General features: G+C 38.1%; 1 long non-coding RNA gene across 1 annotated transcript; it reads right to left on the bottom strand.

Moving 5' to 3' along the window:
- Window positions 1–5301: 5301 nt before the first annotated feature.
- Window positions 5302–10618, bottom strand: LOC120776098. The gene is made up of 3 exons (XR_005705385.1): window positions 7930–10618; window positions 6289–6912; window positions 5302–5340 (listed from the first exon to the last, which is right to left on the bottom strand). It is a non-coding gene; the product is annotated as an uncharacterized LOC120776098 (long non-coding RNA).
- Between the last annotated feature and the right edge of the window lie 2601 nt (window positions 10619–13219).

The raw sequence follows: 13219 nt of genomic DNA, 5'->3' as shown, positions 1-13219 counted from the left end.
AAAAATTATTTTGCATTATAATTTTCGTAAATATTGAATATATTTAAAATATTTGTTTGAGTTTACAGCCATGATTGCCTTCACTGAAAGCAGAAATAAATTTCTCTACGGGGCCAATGTGTCAAATTTTTCTTGAGAATAGAACGGCAAATTTTGTATTAAAATGTTGAGCAGATATACTGCACGATTGTGGTTTGTTATCATATTTAAATGTTCCTAACTTCATATTTTAAATTTTTGGAATTTATTGCATTGTTAATTTTATTTAAATGACTGACAACTATAATAGTAGATAACTTCTGTTTATGGTAGGTATTAAACATACGAGTATTTGGGGTATTCACAACCCGTCGTAAGGCATCGAAAAATCGTAAAATTATAAATTTTTACACTTGTTTAAAAAAATTATTGTTCGATTTCATACAAAAATGAGTTCACACATTTACACTTCTCAATGCTATATTTTCGAATCGTTATAACTTATAACTTTATGAGACTTGTGAAAACCCTATTTAAAAAAAAAAAATTAAAGAAGAAATGTTTCAATTGTCTTACTTGTTTTTGAGTTATACTCTTCCTATATAAAATAAGAAAAAACTTTATCTTCGGTTGCTTAGAAATTGAAATACTCTTCATAAGTAAATGAGATTCCATACAACATCTTGATTTTGATCGTTCAGTTTGTATGGCAGCAATATGCTTTCCTGGGGCCATATGCAATAATTTCAGATTAATATTTCAAAACCTTGGGGACTAGTTGGCGTATATGAAGACAGACGAGCATGGCTGAATCAACTCCGCTCGTCTTCCTGATTATATACTTATGTAAAGAGTACCAGACCAATCTTTCTGGGTGATACAATCCTCGTTGTAAACTTAATATACCTTTTATTCCAGATTTCCACGTGATCTTATAGTGGACACACAAATAGCACATTTGGTTTTCAAATAAAAGAAGGTCATTTGTTCTTTAAATTTAGCACTTTTGGACATACAGAGATATACGTTTTGTTTTAAAAATTATGTACTTACATTCTTTTAACATCATTTTTTAACATTTTTATCTTGCTCTAGTGCCTTGTTATTATTCCATAAATGTTCAATTGGATTTAGCACTGATATTTGTGCAGGCCAATCCGATATCAGGATTTGTTTCTTGTTGGGCCATCTTAACTCTATTACCATGTTTCATGGCTTTTTTCGTATACCAAGGGTTAAGGGATAGACGCGTACGATTATTTTTCCATCTGGGGCTAACTAATTTATTTTAGTTTTGTCGCTCCAAGATATGTGTTTTAAAATTGTACTGGTTTGTCTCTGTGGACATTTGCAAATCCGAGTCCAGTTTTGATGTGTAGTTTTGACAGCAGTGGTTTCGTCCAGTTAATTCGTTGAAAAAGTTGAGGTTCGTTGAGTCGTATGCATATTTTGTAAGATCTAGACATTATTTCAGCAATTTTGGAAGGAGCTTTTCCGTTTTCGCTTATCTGGCCTATAAGCGCTGTCTTTTCCAGGGTGCAATTTTTTTCAGTCTCATTTTTTAATAAAAATCGATACATAATTCATATATACTCTTTTCATTAGTCCTTCTTTGACAGATCACGTGTGAGACGTATGTTATAGTAAAGTATTTTCATCAAACTTACGCCTAAACAACGTTTACTAATCGTTCAACGTTATTACGAAAATTCATGTTATGTAAGGAATGTGTTCCGTGGAGAGTCGATTCGGTGCCGATCGTAGCAACTCGGACTGACGTATGGAACGACTTGGCGCATTTTACGTCGAGATCTTAAATTGAAAGTGTACAAAATACAACTTTTGCAAGAACTGATGCCACTCGACCTTTCCAAGAGACATAGTTTCACTCTATGTGCTCTTGAAAAGTTCCAAGAAGATCCAACGATCGAGCCAAATTTTTTTCCTGCGATGAGACCCATTTCTGGCTCAATGAGTATGTAAACAAGAAAAATTGCCGTATTTGGGACGAAGAGTAACCTGAAGAGATTCAAGAGCTGCCATATTTTTCATAAGAAAACAACGGTTTAGGTTGGCCGGTGGAGTCATCAGTCCATATTTCTTCAAAAAAGATGCCGGTGAGAACGTAACCGTCAATGGCGGCCGTTATCACACCATGAAAACCGAAAATTTGATGCTTAAAATTTAAGCTCGTGAACTCGCCGACATTTGGTTTCAACAATATGGCGCTACTTCCCACACAGCGTATCGATGAGCAGATAATTTCACATTTTGGGCGGGTCGATTGGCCACCGAGGAGGTGTTATATCACACCGTTAGACTCGTTCCTGAGGAGGTCTAAAGTCTATGCGGACAATCCGCTTCGATTTAGGCCTTGGAGCAAAACATTAAGAGTGTCATTCGCCAATTACTAGTCGAAATGCTCGAACGAGTCATCGAATTCAGAAATATTCCCCATTAGGGTGGGTCGATACCGGACTTTTTTCGTTTCGGGATTTCTAATAATGCGGAAAAGTTGCCTAAGTACTTCCTGATTCCAATGCAACCTTTTGTTTTGAGATCCGATTGCATCTTCAACCCCAACTCCGGCCTTGAAATTTCGGAAATTCGCCTTAAATCGTGAAATTGTCTACCTAGCGCCTGAAATACGCATCTCAAGGCAAAATGTATAAAACAAAAGTTATTTGTCACGTCATTTGCTACCGAAATGGTATGTGTGATAATGGCAGTAGGACGAACCGTTCCCGAGATACGAGCGAAAAGGCGGCGCGCCACAGTGCAAGGTGAAAATTGTTGCAGCTCTCAGCTAACCCGTATTGGTCACCCAGAACCCACCGCGTGGAGGTGGCTGCTCTTCGAGTTCCTCCCAAGCCCAACCCAACCAACCAACCATATGTCAGGCTTCTTTCAGTATCTCCCGACAGCCCTTTTATGAGTTCTTCGTTAGAAACTGAACAAAGAACTGGTGGAACAGTCAAGGTAATAGTCTTCCAGTTAATCATATCGTAATAATTATTAGCTTTGAAATTCAGCTTTGGCACTTTATTACATCTAACCCTTCCATTTACAGTGTCAGACTCTGCTTCTCTGGCTGCCAGAAGACGGTCAAGGGCCAACTTTCTGACTTCTATCCGTTCGTCAGTCATCATACTAAGGAGAATGTTTTCTGGAAGAGCAAAGAAAGCATTCTGTTGAATGGATGAATCGACAACCTTGCGCAGTTTAGCAGGTAAGTATCTCGACCTTTGAATTGCAGCATAGAGATGGCGCGAGCCATCTTTGATTGAACTGTTGAATCTTATTGAGAACCACAAAGGTGAGTAAACTGTAAGTATGTACTTGACCAAAATCTTTATTTCCTTTGTTGGTTTGTCAGTAGAAATGTATAATCTCAGAATTCTATTTGCACAGGTGAGCCAGCGAGATTTGCACATGTTACCTGGATGCATCGACGCTAAATCTGAGGAACATTGACCGGAAATAACAGCTTCTGATATTTTATAGAGATAAGCTTGGTCTGTGCTAAGTTGGGTCGGATTAATAACCTCAGAAGGTAATTGGCAGGATGGAAAACTTTCAAATTTGACAACAGGCAACTTCTCACAATCAGGGAGCAGTTTACCTATGTCACCAGAGAATGTATTTGGACCCTTTGAGATACCATCTATGTGTTCGAAAAGAGCACGAAATGGAAGTTCGTTGAAATGTAGACGACAAACAACCCACTGTAATGGCCTTCCTATTCTTTCTTCTAGTTTCTGAATGATTCCACCTTTCCAACCTGTGCTCGTGTTGGTGCCATCAGCACCGACAACTTCTAGATGTTCCACATCAACTGAATTGTCTTGTAAATGTTGCCATATAGCTTGCGTCTCACCCTCAGCTGACCCGGAAGGAGAGGTGACGTGGCCAAAGTAATGACAACCAGGTTCCGCTATAAGAGAAATATGTTCCTCTTTGACAGTGTCGCGCTAGTACTTTTCATCTTCGCTGACTTATGTAAGTGTATTTTCTTTGCGGCCGTCAAAATACAGCCCATATACAGAGTCAATACTTTCGGTGTTTTGGAGCTTAACTGCAACAATTTTGTTTGCCCGAGTAATCTTGCATTTGTCAGTGACAAAGTTAGCCTGATCCTCTGTTATCAAATCTGCTTTTTTGGCATCCAGAAAAGCAGATGAAACAATCAAGGCCGCTGCTCTATCACTTACTCCAAATCTTTGGGCAGCTAAAGAAGTGTGTTCTAATACTAGTGTGTTTTGTTTGGTTTTAGAGGATGGAAGAGAAAATTCATCATCAGCATCGTTTTTGGAAGAATCCATGTGCGACGCACCTCCATTGTTGTCGTCTGTAGGAGAGTCTGGCTGATCTGAATGGTCACGTGTTCCAGCTGATACTTTTCTGGTAAGTGTTGATGTTGAATGACGTTTTGAAAGCTTTTCTTTACGTTCATTTTTCTTTGTAATCTTTTTTGTTTCAGGTAGATCAACACTTCCAATGCGACCAATTCTTCTGGTTCTCTGGTCCAAGTGAAATGGTTGTTCATTGATAGGAACTTTCCTTTCTTTTGGACAAGTGCAAGAAGAAAAATAAATGAATTTACAAGCAGCGATGTCAAATAATTTTCCGGCAGAAGAGGCAAAGTCGTCTCTTTTAGAGCTCAAACCTATTGGGTTCCTTAAAAACATTTGTTTAAGAGTCAGAAATTTCTTATGGTATGAGGTGGGCATTTGTACAACTCTGGTGTGTGAGACTATCGGAATATATGACTTTTTGAAAGTATTTTTAACCCTTTTTGCAACTATTTCTGTAACCTCTTTACTCCTAGGTTCATAGTTGTCGCCTCGCAGTCGCCCGCATTTTCGCTCGCATCTTTGGAACGGTTCGTCCTACGGTCATGATCACATTTCACCATTTCGGTAGCAAATGACGTGATCATTTAATAGTGAATTGTTTTATTTTGAAATACAGGAAACATTTTCGTGCGATCATTTTTCACAACTTTCGACGTGGATTATCACGACAAGAGTGCATCGATGAACTAAAATCTTTGTATGGCTGGCGAAGCACCATCCTATGGCACTGTGAAAACTGGCTAACGAATTCAATCGTGGCCGACGCTCGCTCAAAGACGAATTCCGTGAAGTTAGTCCAAAAACAGCCGACGTGCCAGAAAACATCGATGCCGTACGTGAACTGATAATGCAAGACCGTCATGTAACATACCTTCAGATAGAGGCATGCCTATGCATTTCTCCCACCAGCATACATTCGATATTGCATGAACACCTGGCCGTAAAAAAGGTTTGTTCTCGTTGGAATCGCTCAAAAAAGGCTCGTGTGGATTGGTGTAACGAAATGCTGAAAAAATAAAACAAAAAAAAAAAACATTATCGTTGATAAATATGCCTATTTACATTATTAGGGCAGAAATATATATAGCCTTGCTTGAGAAGATGGACGTCTTCGCTTTTTGTACAAGTAGTATTTTGTACGCTTTCAATTTAAGATCTTCATGTATAATGCGCTAAGCCGTTCTATACGTCAGTCCAAGTTGCTGCGAACGGCGCCGAATCGACTCCCCACGTGTGCACTCTCAGCTACGGCTGATATATTTTCTTCACTTGCTAACTTAAAATTTTAATAATTATTTCGTTTTCTTTAAAAAATTTTCGAAAAGGGTAAAGTTGTAAGGCTGTAACAACTCAACTAAAACTTTTTGACAGGTTGAATTGTTTTCGATAATACCAAAATTTTAAATTGAAACTTAAGTCGTAACTAAAAACTGTTTGTTTTGGAGAAAGCTAGTGAAATAAGTTCGCGAATTAGGATTATCTTTGCTTTTGATGCTGACCTTTCTCTAGTACTTTGAATATTATATTTAGTATAAAATCTGTATACTGCTTCATGGCAAAAAGCATAATTCCTGTCAATCTTTTGTTACAGTATTTGACTGGATTCCTCTGAGGTATACACACATTTGAAGTGAATAATGAATTTAAAAAATATTTGGTTACTTCCTTAAAACAATGAAACTCCTTTCTGCTGCTTTAAAATATACAAAACGGATTGAATTGCTTCACAGATGTTGAAAATGTAAGCAGGAAATAAATTGTATATTTATTTCGTGGAAATAAGAAAGCCTTTGCTGAATTCTTTAGAGGTTTTTTACTGTATTATAAAATTAAAAAATAATCAGTTCTATATCTAACACATCTTAATGACACCTAGTTCACAGCCATGCAATTTCTTTTTTATAAGTTAGGTTAGGTCCCGTCTTAGGATTGATCCAAAATTGATGAATCTTACCTGAGATATTCGGCCTTTGTGCTAAACACAAACTCCTAAAATTGGGTCCTCATAGATCGACGAAGCATTTTAAGTAGACCACAAATTTATTAATCAATCTCAGCCACTTTGCTAGCTTCGGTAAACGTGTGTCAACACAGATATTTCTAACTCAGGCTGGAAAAAGTCGGCCAGAACATGAAAAAATACGGTGAATTTGACTTTATCTTACGGTTTACTCTGGGCCAGAAGAATCTCGCAGTCGCAAAAGTTCTGGTTGTTGTACAGCGCATGCTGCTGAGGTCCACAGTTATACGTGCAATGCCAGAACACCAGAATTCATCGGAAAACCGACTCGCTTCCAATCGGATAAAATTAAAGTAAGGATGCCCTTCGTAGCAACCCTTCGGCTTTGAAGTTTCCGTTGATGCCGCAGAGACCGGTCTAATCATCGGTCTATATTTCTTCAAAAATGGTGCCGGTGAGAACGTGACCGTAAATGGCGCTCTTATTGCGCCGACTATTTAATGCCAGAGATTGAAACTCGCGATCTCGACGACACTTGGTTTCAACAAGACAGCGCCACTTCCCACACATGGCTGGTCGATTGGCCACCAAGTTGATGCCGCTCACTCATCCGTTTGACTATTAAACAATTTAATTTGCATTTTGCGAATTATATTATTTTTATAAAGAACTTCTCTAATAAAATTCACATGTCAAAGATTAGCAGAAAGCCAGATAGCCGCATAAAAGAAATGAAAAGTAAAAATTAAAATGATTAAACTAGAACACTCGAAAAGTCATGTTAGCAATGCCATTAGATAAATGACTCTGGTGCGTAGATTCAGCAATTGCCAGTGTGCATTGTTAGTATTTTACCACAAGTGCCCAATGACGTAGCACTAACTACTAAACACTACTAACAAGTGTATACTACAGAGCAAGCATGCGTTTACGCAGCCACTACATGGACTTGGGTTTGAATGTGTGTAGTTGGCAAGCAGCAAGTCCCCAGTAACTCTTTCCGTTTGAGTACTCCCATAAGTGTCGTAAACATATCCTGCTAGCTTGCAAACGTGCTGCCACCTTTGTTTTTAACTGTGGCTGCTGCCACATGTAGTATTTGGCTTTGGTAGCGCACGAAGGCAATAAAGTGAAATAGTTCGTACTCGTCTTCTGCAATAGTGGTACATGAGTCTCACTTTTCTAGTTGCAAGCTCAGGTACTCATAGTTATTGAATTTCATTTGCATGGGTACAAGTATTGCCGGCTATAATAAAAACAATGAATATGAACAAGTATATGAGTATAAAAGATGAGTGTTCTAAAGCGTTAGAGCGTTTGCAAAAGAAGCTGAGTAATTTGCGCGAGATCAGCTACTAACTGCTTCAACTATTAAACGAATACTATATATAGTAAATGAGCAATGGCCTATAGCTTTGTGTTTTAAAATAACTTAACACCTTACACCAAGAAATGCTTGTGTTTATACATACACACAATTTGCACAAATTTTTACACTCACACAACATCTTTTCAAAGAGTATTCTTTAACATAGAAAGTTTTGTAACATTTCAAAATAATCGAGCACCATTTGAAATAACCAAACTAGATCTCGATATATATGTGGTGTGATAAATCGCAAAAAATTTAGATACCTTGATAAAACTTGGCTCACAGTTCAAACTCGTAGACCTCTAAGCCATGCTTGAGCAGTTTGGTCCTTTGCGATACCAGATCGAGTACAGTCGCTAAGTCCAAGAGGAGTAGTAATCGTCTATGATGCCTTCTCTCTCTTCTATCGAGTGCCAATAGGAAGTTTGTATACTTCCAATCTACCGTTTTGCACATGACTTTTGCGGTTTTGCGCCCTGGTAGCCAGTTCCATCGGGTTTTGATTTTTTTCACCATTCTTCTGTCGAGATCGTCGTATGGACAATGCATGAGTTTCCCAATGTTGACCATGTTTTGGAATTTTAGCCATATACCATTCTTGGCAATCTAGTCCATTATTTCATTTCCCTCGTTGCTCTTGTAGCCTGGCACCCAGTAAAAGTGAAGTTGCTTACTTCTGGAGACACTTTCCACTGAAAGCCCTGCTTCCCAAGATTCCAGTCTGATATGCCATGCGAGGTTACTGCTCTGGAATTGCCTGCAGTGTTGCGCGTAGCTTATACACCTTTACGCCAGCCATATTTTTCTATCTTTTCTGTGAACCTTCTTTCCCAGTTGAAAAGTCCGTTCATGTAGACAGGGTTGCCCAACCGCCATTACCAACCAAGCTATGGCCCAAGGTTTTATATGTAAATTCTTCTGCAGCCAGTAGTCGTCCCGCCGTTTTTGCTGCGCAGTTTTCATCGAAAATTCTATAGGTTTAGTTTAGTACTAGTTCAAGAGCCGCCGTTAGAGTTGTTCTTAAAGCTCCCGTTTGCACAGCGCAGCGAGCCTGTGAACCCTTTTTTGTGTTTTCTTGTGAACACCAGCAGCAGAACCGCTTTTCCGGGTTCAACCCCAGACCCACTTGTGAGCCCAGTTCTGGACTGTATTGAGAGAGGTGATCATAATACTGCGAAAGCTCTGTAGACACCTTCCCGTTTTTAAGTTGGCAATGTCGTCCGCATATGCCGCAATCTTAAGGGCTTTGCCTTTCAAGTTCCTGAGCAGTTTATTCATGACTTATGTCCATAGAGGCGGAGATATCACTCCATCTTGGTCATTTTAGCGTTGTTTCATTCTGCTCTTATCCGTCTAGAGGTCAAAAGGCTTATGATGCGGCGTTGTATAGCAGGATCTACACCTATGTTGAAGGCTCCAGAAATGTCTAGGAGTGCTCCAAGAGCATATTCCTTATATTCAAAAGCCTTTTCGATATTAAATTATTTTCTCAAGCGTTTCCAACAGGAAGGAAGTTAAGCTTATAGGCCTAAACTCTTTTGAGTAGGTTGGGTTGTTCCTACCTACCTTCGGTATGACAACTACCTTCACCTCTCCCCTTGAGTGTAGCACATAGCTGATCTTCAAGCATCCCCTAAAAATCGCCTTCAGTCAAGGCATGCATAGACAGTGTGCATTCCGCAGCATTGCCGAAATGATTCTGTCTTACACCCTGAAAAGGCACTGACTAGGTCTTCCAATGAGTCATGTCAGTTGTCCGTCCACTCTCCGCTACTTTTGAAAATTAGATCGGGCGAAGAGGGCTTTTAGATATTAGTTTCTTAAGTGTCGTCACCTCTTGGATTTTTTCAAATACACTAAAAAGTTTTTCCAGGATTATCGATTTTTCCTGCCAACCTCCTGTATTTCCTTAGAAAATCTTTATATTCGTTCTAAGACTTTTCGCCTTCTGCTAGCTTGGCCCAATTGAAGCATTCTCGTAGTTTGCGGCTGCAGGACCCAAGCTATCGGGTTTTTTTTGTGCTTGAGTCGCAGTGTAGGGTATGCGTAGTAATAAGCTTTATTTAGGGCATTCGTAAAAACAGTCACGCCCTTTTCAAGCTCTTTATGTGAGTTCAATCTAGTAAGCAATAAGAGTACAAAATACACTCAGTATTGGTAGTGTGTACCCCTTATCTTTAGAGAACACAGCAGGGGCTTGCAAACTGCATATTGTAATCAGCATAGGCTAACTATACATCAAATATGGGCTCCTATTGTTCTCACTTTTGCCTTATTACAAATACTAATCTTCTAAATTAGCTCCTTCTTATTTGCTATATTTATTATATTACTTAAAATTCTATCGCAGATAAGAGCTTAAAAAAAATCTGGGTTCTATTTGCGATATTAAATTGCCTTAAAAGCTTAAGTAATATGGCATAAAAGCTTTATGATTATACTGATATTTGACACTTAGGTACACATGCATATCAAGTCATCAGGCCAAGTCATCAAAGCTAAATGTTAAAAGAAGCACAAAATTGTGTGGTGTGTCATTGGTCAAATGAATATTAATGCATAATGTTAATTAAGAAATGAATTCCCAGCAACCTTACTTCCATGCTAAGTTGTGTAAATGGAATTGAACGCGAGATCTTATCAATTTCTTCATCTACAAATGGACGGCTAAGACATCTACTGCCATTCAAATGGTTGGCAGGATATAAAGCTAAAGCCCTGGTGAAGTGCGGCTGGATTTTCTGGTGGAGAATTTTGTTTCGTTTTTACACGCCCATGTTTTTATGGATTTTATGGGCGAGATAAGAATAGATGGAGGTGACATAGTTTTTCTTTGGAATGAGCAAGGCGGTTTTGTGACGAAATAGAATTGACAGCATGCGGAAGTGTGTACGTCAAGTTGTGTGTTATTGGCGGTGGTCTAATGGATATGCCTGACAAAAATTGGCGCTGTATGCATTGATGCCTAAGGCGTTATGTTTGCATAGAATCGTTGCATAACCTTGAAATATCGTAGTTTTCGGTTATGCTGGTGGCTTTATACCGTTTATGAAATAAAATATTAATGCTAATTTAAGATTGTGTGACATTGTTGTAGAATTATATAAAATTTAGTAAATGTCGAATATAATATATTAGAAGTTAAATATTAAAAAAATATTTATTGTCATAGCCGTGAGTATATTTTTAATTTTTTAAGTTTCTCGATCTAATAGTATGTTTACTGATTGAGATGACCAGAAGAGTTGAAATCGTGTTTTTTTGACTTTTGAAAACTATTTTACGTTTCCAAGGAACAGAGAGATGAAGAACATGCCTACATATATCCATTCAAATAATTTATAGATCGTCATTTAGTACAATATTTTATGTGCCTATCTATTGTAAAGAGAAAATGTTATATTGCGTAGTCGAAAAAGTCTTTTCGTATTTTAGATATATTAGAATATATTATGTCGTTGCAGTCGTAGATTTATAGTGTTGGAAAGGTGACGCTTCATTTAACCAAAAATTAATAATTTCGTGGAAATTGAAAAACAGTTACTGCTGTTCAAAAATGAGTAAAAATAATGAAGAAATTCGCTATAATTCGAAATTGTTGTATAAACAAGTAAGGAAGGGCTAAGTTCGGGTGTCACCGAACATTTTATACTCTCGCATGATAAAGTGATAATCGAGATTTCATTATCCGTCATTTACATATTTTTCAACATAACATTTGTATGGAAGGTGGGCGTGGTTATTATCCGATTTCTTCCATTTTTGAACTGTATATAGAAATACCTGAAGGAAACGACTCTGTAGAGTTTGGTTGACATAGCTATAGTAGTTTCCGAGATATGTACAAAAAACTTAGTAGGGGGCGGGGCCACGCCCACTTTTCCGAAAAAATTACGTACAAATATGCCTCTCCCAAATGCGATCACTTGTGCCAAATTTCACTTTAATATCTTTATTTATGGCTTAGTTATGACACTTTATAGGTTTTCGGTTTTCGCCATTTTGTGGGCGTGGCAGTAGGCCGATTTTGCCCATCTTCGAACTTAACCTTTTTATGGAGCCAAGAAATACGTGTACCAAGTTTCATCATGATATCTCAATAGTTACTCAAGTTACAGCTTGCACGGACGGACGGACGGACAGACAGACATCCGGATTTCAACTCTACTCGTCACCCTGATCACTTTGGTATATAAACCCTATATCAGACTCTGTTAGTTTTAGGACTTACAAACAACCGTTATGTGAACAAAACTATAATACTCTCTTTAGCAACTTTGTTGCGAGAGTATAAAAAGAATGCCAAGCAAGCCATTAATGAAATTTGTAAAAATTACTGTAGCACAACAATGGTTCGCTCCGTTCTGGTAATTTCGATGTGAAAGATGCACCTCGTTCTGAACAACCTATCGTTGAAAAAGTCGACGAAATTATGAAAAAGATTGACCAGGACCGTCACTTAAGCAGCCTTGACATCGATAAGGAACTTAAGATTCATCATCAAACGGTTTTGCACCATTTAAAAAAGCCTGGCTACAAAAAGAAGCTCGATGTTTGGTTACTACATGAACTGTCTGTGAGAAATTTAATGGACCTAATTAACATCTGTGATTTTTTGCTGAAACGAAATAAAATCGAACCATTTCTGAAGCGAATGGTAACAGGAGACGAAAAGTGGCTCAAATATGAAAATAATATGCAAATGCCATCATCCAAGAGTGGTGAAGCTCAATAAATGGTCGCAAAGCCAGGATTGATGCCTCGAAAGGTTATGCTGAATGTTTTGTGGGATTGGAAAAGAATCATCCACTATGAGCTACACCAGCCTGATCGAATAAATCTACATTTTACTGTCAACAACTGATGAGATCGAAGCAACCAATCGAAAAAAAGGCCAGAACTGATCAACAGAAAGGGATTCATGTCCAATAGGGATAACGTTAGACCATGCATATTTAATGACTCTGCAAAAACTGTGAAAGATTGGCTGAGAAGTTTTGATGCATACACCATATAGCCCCGACCTTGCACCATCGGATTACCATTTGTTTCGATCTATGGAGAACTCCCTTAATAGAGTAAAGTTGGCTTTAAGAGAAGCCTGTGAAAATCACTTGTCGCAGTTTTTCGCGGAGAAGCCAGAAAATGTTTACTCTGATGGAATAATGTCTCTAGCGGAAAAATTGCAAAATGTGGTCGACCAAAATGATAATGTTTGGTTCATTAAAGTTCATTATAAATATAAAAAAATGAGTTTGATTAGAAACACGAAATAATTTCTCGACTACCCAATATTACCACTCCATGTTCTGAGTGGTATAACAAGTAAGGAAGGGCTAAGTTCGGGTGTCACCGAACATTTTATACTCTCGCATGATAAAGTGATAATCGAGATTTAATTATACGTCATTCACATATTTTTCAAATACCGTATTTGTGTAAAGTTTTATTCCGCTATCATCATTGGTTCCTAATGTATATACTCGTATTATACAGAAAAGGCATCAGATGGAATTCAAAATAGCCTTATATTGGAAGAAGGCGTGGTTGTGA

Source organism: Bactrocera tryoni, chromosome 4, assembly GCF_016617805.1.
Source record: "Bactrocera tryoni isolate S06 chromosome 4, CSIRO_BtryS06_freeze2, whole genome shotgun sequence".
NCBI lineage: Eukaryota > Metazoa > Arthropoda > Insecta > Diptera > Tephritidae > Bactrocera > Bactrocera tryoni.
The sequence above is the reverse complement of the archived record's forward strand: the minus strand, read 5'-3'. Positions and strand labels throughout refer to the sequence as shown.